At 55.6% G+C, this 7,150-nt stretch overlaps 2 long non-coding RNA genes across 3 annotated transcripts in view; both read left to right on the top strand.

Moving 5' to 3' along the window:
• Positions 1-902: 902 nt before the first annotated feature.
• LOC121110073 overlaps positions 903-7,150 on the top strand; it is a 34,102-nt gene continuing 27,854 nt past the window's right edge. For both annotated transcript variants that reach the window (XR_006938612.1, XR_005855361.2), the window contains exon 1: positions 903-956. This is a non-coding gene — a long non-coding RNA (uncharacterized LOC121110073). The remainder of the gene's footprint in view (positions 957-7,150) is intronic.
• LOC121111955 lies at positions 1,723-6,326 on the top strand. Its single transcript, XR_005855363.2, has 2 exons — positions 1,723-1,809; positions 2,311-6,326. It is a non-coding gene; the product is annotated as an uncharacterized LOC121111955 (long non-coding RNA).

Below are 7,150 nucleotides of genomic sequence, written 5' to 3'. Positions count from 1 at the left end.
GGTGGGGAGGGGGGGGCGGGACGAGAGAGGGAGGGGAGGGGGGAGAGAAATGACAACAACAACGTTAGCGAGGGGCGGCCGTAACGGGACCCGCCGGCTCCCGTCCGCACCTCCGCGACCCACGGCTGCGGGGGAGGCGGGGGGACGGGGCTGCAGCAGAGCCCCTTCCTCGGTCACCGCCGTCGTTACGGTTCCCGGTGCGACGAACGAGTCATTTGACAGCGTTCGGCGGTGACAGGCACCGGGAAGGCGATCGCTCTGAGGTTACTTCGCGCATCGCCTCTATCGCCCGCTCCTTCCCAGCACGGGGAGGGGGGAAAGCGGCCGGGGGGGACTCGGGGCCGCAGCCGACGACCGCAGGGACGGGGACCGGGATGGCCCCGAGCCCTCCGCCGCCGCATCTCCGAGAGGAGACGGCGACTCTGAGAGGGGGCACCCGTAGGGACCGAGACGCAGATGGGCGCGGAGCGCGTCTCCCTCCCGCCCGAGATAAGCGGCAGATAAGGGCCGGCAGCTATAGATAAGGCTGCGGCCCCGCCGTCGGATGTTTGCCCGCAAACCTCCCTCGGGGCTCCCCCGGCGGAAAGCGAACGGAAAGGAGCGGGGAGAACGGGGGCCCAAACCTGCCGCCGGCTCCGGGCCGGGAGGGATCCAGCGCCGAGGGGCAGCGGCTGCGGCGGGCGGCGTATAAATGGGAGAGAGGAGGCGCCTCTCGCCGCCGGGCCGGGAAAGTGCAGGCGGAGCGGCCCTGATTGGGCTCCGGGCGCTGAGCAAACAGCGGCTCCGCGGGAGCCGCGGGCGGGCGGCCGGGGGGGCACCGCGGCGCTCGGGGCCGGGCAGGGGAGGAGGGGGGCGGGGGGGCCGCGCTCGGCGGTGTCGCCGCCGTTAACCCTTCGTTCTGCTCCTTAGCGTCTGAGCGCTGCGAGGGCGAACGCGCGCTCCTCCCCGGCCGTCAGGTGAGGCCAAAGCCGTGTGCGAGCCGGCGGCGGTGCGCATTTCTCCGCCGCTTCTTTCTCCTTCTTCTTTTTTCCCCCCTCTACCCCCCCCCCCCCCCCCCCCCCCCCCCCCCCCCCCCCCCCCCCCCCCCCTCCCTCACCCTCCGATCCTCTTATCTCAGCTGTGTACAAACTGATAGCGGGAAAGTGAGTGGAAAATTAAAATAACGGCGTTGCCCCGAGGTTATCGCCTGCGGATCTGTCGGCGTCGCTCCGCGAAGGGCGGGGAAGGGGGGGGTGAATTGGGGGGGGGGGACGGCGAGAACCTGGGGGGGCCGGGATGGGGGGAGCGAGTGGGAACGTTGCTCCGTCGGATTGTGGCTTTCCTCCGGGCTCTGTGCGGGCACTGATGTTCTCCTCCCGGCTTTTTGTTTTATTTGCGTTTTATTTTATCTTCCTAAAAATAATCACGTGCATTTGATTTCATTTCCTTGCGCTCCGTCGTTATTTTTACCTTTCGATGTTTGTTAACGGGCGTGATAACGCGTGGAAAATAACCTACTCGAAGCAGCGATCCGCTGTCTCTCAACGCCCCGCGCTCACTCCCATACGACTGTGCCACGTAAAACGCTTTTTCTTTCTCCCTCCGTGTTCGTTACCTGCGGGGGAGCCCCGGGGGTGATACAGACGCCGCCTCCCCCCTTCCCCCCCCCCCCCCCCCCCCACACACACACACACACACACACCGATCCCCGCCCCTAAACGCCGCCGGCCCCACGCTCCCTTCGGAGCCCCGCTGGCCGACCCCCGGCACGGCTGTGCCCCCCGCCGCCCCGCTGCCGCCAGCTCCTCCGTGCGCTCTTCTGACGTAGCGGTGAGCCCCCATACAAACCAACCCCAAACCCCACAGCCGGGCGTTGCGATCCCTTAGGGCAACCTCCCCCCAAACCCCTCCTCTGCGGGCGCACCTCATCTCGGGGAGGGCCGGGCCGGCTGCGAGGGGTCACTTTGGGGACCGTCGCGCTCTCCCCGGGCGGTGTTTATGTAACGCGATGTACCCGAGCGGCGCGGGGAGCGTTTGGGGCCGGGCCGATAACGCAGCGCCCCGAGCGCCGACGTGCCGCCCGCGCGTCCCTCCGCTCCTTATCCCAGCGCCTTCAAATACTCTGTTATCGCCGCCACCCCCCGCGCTGCGACGTCGGGGCCGGCGTTATCGCCCGGGCAGCGGGAGCTCCGGCCGTCCCCTCGGGTCCGACGGTTGGCGGAACTCCCTCCCTAAAAGCCCACGGCGGTTCGGGGGGATCTTGACGCGTTCCCTTCTCCCTATCGATGAGGGCTCCCAGGGCCGGAAAGAACATTTCGTTTTCTGCTTCAGAAACCTGCGGGCAGCGCTGCGCTCCCGTTCCTGCTCTAAGAACCGCCGCGGGGGCCTTCCGCGGGGCGAAACCACCGCACCCAGCCTGGCACGGCCCCCGGCACCGCCTTCCCCTCTGCTTTTGGCTTCGGCTTTTTTGTTGTTTCCATCTCCAGCACGGCCGGCAACGGGAGTCCCATTGGAGACAGTGTTCGCGAGGGAGAATCTGAACCGAAGGTGCAATTTACGTATATACACACACATGTATATATAATAGCATCTTCTATACACGCACGAAGTGTATAAATATACATATACACTCACACATATATATACACTCACATATATATATGCGTACGTATGTATATGGAAGTATATATACACCGTGTATATATGTGTATATATACAATATATATATATTGTGTGTATATATATGTATATAAGGATATATACACGCACGGAAGTTGCAGTCTGACTTCAGCAAAGCCCCTCTGTTGCTCCAAGCCGACGGATTTCCCATTGCCGTTCCGTGAGCAGCGGCACAATTTGGGGGCTCCGTTGCTGCTCCTCTGGAAGCGTCGGGATCTGTGCCGGGGGCCGCCCCCCCCGTCCTGTATGGAAACTGGAGTGTCATTCGATCGATGGCGGAAAAAAAGAGGAGAGAAAGAAAAGAAGAAGCGAATAGAAACAAACCAAAGCCGCCGCATCGCAGCGGGGGGATCTCAGGGCTGGCTGAGAACCCGTTATTAAACTCATCAGAGTGATAATGAAGAAGTGCGGATGCGGAGGGACACCTCGCCCTTCCCCCGCCCCACCGCTCCCCCTTATTTTGTACTCCTTTTCTCTTTCCTTCCCCCCTTATCCCACCCCAAAGCGCTGCCGGCCCCGCGCAGATCCCCTCTCGATCTCCGCCGTTCCCGTCCCGTCCCCGCGGCACCGTTTGTCCGTTCGCTGCGCGAAGGATCGGCGCTTTTCGATTGCTTTAGGAACGCGCCGGTCTTCGTGGTACCGACACATCGAATTTATTGCTAATTACTGGACGACGTCGGGATCGGAAAGTGCCAAAAGACTCTCGGGGCCGGGAGGCTGCACTGTGCCGCCCCATCGCCACCTTCGGCGTGTCGTAAAGGCTCACAGATGAGTGCATCTGGAGGTGCGAACTGCTCCGTTTCAGCCCCGGTTGGATGGATGCGAGTGCAGCCGGGCGTGCGTAGGGGCTGCCTTTGTTCCTCCGTTTATCACCCTCGATGATAAAACTCGGGGAAGAAATTAAAGCTTTAGCTTTAGCACAGCGGTGGCTGAGTAGGTGGGACTCATCCCGATGGCTCTGTTTTTCTTTTCGGCGTTCGTTTACACGGGCGGGGTGGATCCAGCCCTCACGAGTTGGACTGGGTTGTCCTTACGGGTCCCCTCCAACTCGGGATGCCCGATTGCTCTATGGCTCTAAATCCACGCGCTGGGATCCGCACAGCGCCTATTTCCAAAGGGGAGGGGAAAAAAAAGACGCAGGCATCTTTGGTGAGCCCTGAGTGTAACAGCATCAGCTGCGTACCAAAACGCCTCGGGGGGGTTTGTAAGCAGGGCTGCATCTGGGTCTTGCACTGAGCCGCTATTTAGAACGATCAAACAGAAGCTGAGCCACGCACAGCTGCAATATCTAGCTGTGAAATAAGCAATTGAAAAATGAAATTAAAGCAGAGAAAAGCTTTTACTTGTTAAAGGTCTGCGTGCGTTACTTGCTTTTGCCGCAGCCCTGCAGAAAGGTGCACGCCCCGTGGGGCAACGTGGCTGCTCCCTGTGTTTCACACTGGGCTTCGTGTTACCAACACCTCTGTGGTGCAGGTGCCGGGCAGCTGCGTGGGCACTGAGGCTGTGCAGGAGGATGGGACGGACAGAGAGAAGTGAGGCGGCAGCAAAGCTTCACGCTGATGTTCATTTCTTACACACTACGTAAGGCAGTGCTCTCTAAGGTGGATGCAATTCAGCCCGAACCTTCAAGCTCTTACCCTTCAGGTCCTCCCTACAGTAGCAGGCACTGCTCGACTCCCAGACCCTGCCTCTCGCTGTGCTCCATTTTCCTATCTCCTCAGTTTGGCTTTTGAGAGCTTCAACAGAATTGTTGAATGACATTTCCTACGGCGGGGCTTTTCCAAACAAATTAACTTCATCTCTGCTTGCAAGAAATAGAAAAACATATTTTGCTGGTGCCTGCCTGGAACCGTGCGTGCCTGCGAGGTCCGGAGGGTGACACCTCTTCCACAGCATTTCCTTTAATACACCCGTAGAGGAGAAACTAATGGCTGGGAGCTGTGCCTACGAGAAAGCTGAAAACATTCTGTACAAAAATACACTGACCAAAGCCAAGCGTTTGGGCTGTTGGAACGCAGAGCTGGCTTGGGTGCATCTGCAGAGGGGATCGGAAAGCAAATAGTTTGACCTGAGCTGGAAAGGGAGCGCAGAAGGATGGGACGGTGGGCCCCTCACTCAGCAGAAGGAGGGAGAGCTGCCATGGGTCCATCCCACTCTTTGCATGAAGGCAGAATCCAGCAGCCCTACAACTGCACGTTGCTAAAAGGAACGGCAGTACATCTCCGTTGTGGCATCCAACACAACGAGGGTTCCCAGTATCTGTCAGTGTGAATGTCAAAAATAGGCTGTTTAACGGACTAAATTATTTTATCAGCCCTCCTTTTGGAAGGGAGAATCCTGCTGAGTAAAGCACAAGAAGTAAATAAAGCCTCACCATTGAGGACCTGGCTCCAGTGGGAGTTTTGCTGGAGAAGGGCCCGTACGAACTGACCTATTTAATTAAAACGTGACGGCGTGCATTTGCCTTTACATCACTACAGCCCAGTGTCAGCCTTAGGGTCGCAGATCTGCTACAGCTGAGCAAAGTGTCCCGTCTGGGGTCCCCCCTCTTGGTTAGAAAGAAAGCAAAAGGATGCTCTTAGGGAAATGGGCTAACGATTAAAAATAAGCGTAATGGTCTAAATGAACACTGCCGGCAGTAGTAAAAAGGATGGTTTCATTGTGTCGGTTGATGTCGGTTAATCATTTTGGGGCCATCCAGATCTAAACCGGGGTAATTTATTGACTGCAATAAAAACTGGACGTGTGCCACATTATTCAAGAAAAAACAATACGCTGCAAAAACAATACGGAGAAGAGGTAATTTGTACAGAGTTCACGAGACAATTATATATCATCTAAGCACAAAACTGACTCACTGTGCCCTTGGCTCCATATATTAGGAGAGGTTTGAAGGATGTGCTGAACATACCGAGAGTCCAGGAATTTTAACTGAAATCCTGCCTGTATGCTCAGGTAGGCATCCAGGGACTGGTGTGAGCCAGCATACAGACCAGGAGAAGGATTCAGGATTCGGGACTCAGGACACAACTTCATTATTCGGAGCTGTTTTGCTGAGGAGTGCCTTGAAACTTAATCAGAATCATTGGAAAACTTTGATGAACAATTCAAGACCAGAAAAAAAAAAAAAAACCAACAAAAAAACCCCAACCATTTCAAGAATTAATTACTGGTTTCAAACCCTGACGGCGGTCTGAAAGCTGCCTGAATATTACATGCTTCTCTGGCACTTCTGCTGGTGCAGAGCTTCTCTGGAGCAATCCGGAGGGGACGCCTGTATGTGAGCAGATCATTGAATCATAGAATCACCAAGGTTGGAAAAGACCTACAGGATCACCCAGTCCAACCATCCACCCATCACCAACAGTTCTCACTAAACCATGTCCCTCAACAAGATGTGATCCTTGTTCAAACAGAGCAAATCTCTGCGGTGCCCGTACCGTGGCATGGAAGCTGGGCTGTGCCCATCGAAGCCCAAAAATGACCTGGATCAAAACAAAAGCAAGTTGCTGAATTATTCTTCAAATTGCCAAGTCATATCTGCACTGCAACCTTCTGAACTCTTGTTGGATGCTTTTCCTTGAACTTTTCAAGCTATTTAAGGAATGTACAAATATTTTCTTTGTTGATTATGTAAAAAATTTCATTAAATGAAGCTCTCCCCCCTCCCCCCTGTTTGCATCTCTTTTGATGTTTCTTACCCTGTTTATCGTGCGTTTTGTGTTTGAATAGATTTCAGTGGGTGATGTCTAGCCACGCTACCGCAAACTGCGGAGGAGGTTAATGGTTATAATGAATATTCATTTATAAAACGGAGAAAACCTCAGCGCCTCTTGATTTGTTTCTATTAATAATAATTCTGGCTGGCATACAGTACGTTTTAAAGCTAAGGCTATGAGAATCGAGGACCAAATGTTGAGTCTGGGAGACCTGGGTCTGACTTTAACCCGTATAGGGGCTGGATGTTGGAAGGTCCTTCTGCAGCATGTTGGCTTTGGTGCCGTGCTGTCAAGCAGCCCTCTCTGGCTTCCTGGAGGGTCCCTCCTGCCCAGAGGAGCCGTGCTGGTGCCAGCCCTGCAATCACTGCCTTCCCATCGTGTTAATGGAATTCCACGTGGGACCACACCGGGAGAAAAGACCACTGAAGTGGTTACGGTTAAAAATATCTCCCTCTCTCCTCCTCCTGCGAGAGGTTTATTTTTAACTTCCAGTACTTCGGTGCTCTGGTTTGAGCGTTGTCCTACACACAGCTGTTTTGGCACCGCTGAGAAGGTGACAACTGTGGGACAGAGGTGGCAACAGGCATCTGGGGCAGGGGCTGGTTGGGACTACGGTGCGATAGTTCATTGTATGGACTTAGACTTTGCCTTTCCTGGCTCTTCTTATAGCCGTGTAGCATCTCTGCTGCAAATCCCCGGTACAGAAGTGCTGCAGCACTGTTGTTTTCTTATCCCAAACCAGCTCATTTACACAAGAGATTTCACAGAATCAT

The sequence above is a fragment of the Gallus gallus genome, chromosome 2 (assembly GCF_016699485.2).
Source record: "Gallus gallus isolate bGalGal1 chromosome 2, bGalGal1.mat.broiler.GRCg7b, whole genome shotgun sequence".
Taxonomy (NCBI): Eukaryota; Metazoa; Chordata; class Aves; order Galliformes; family Phasianidae; genus Gallus; species Gallus gallus.
This window is presented reverse-complemented; position numbering and strand designations above follow the sequence as displayed.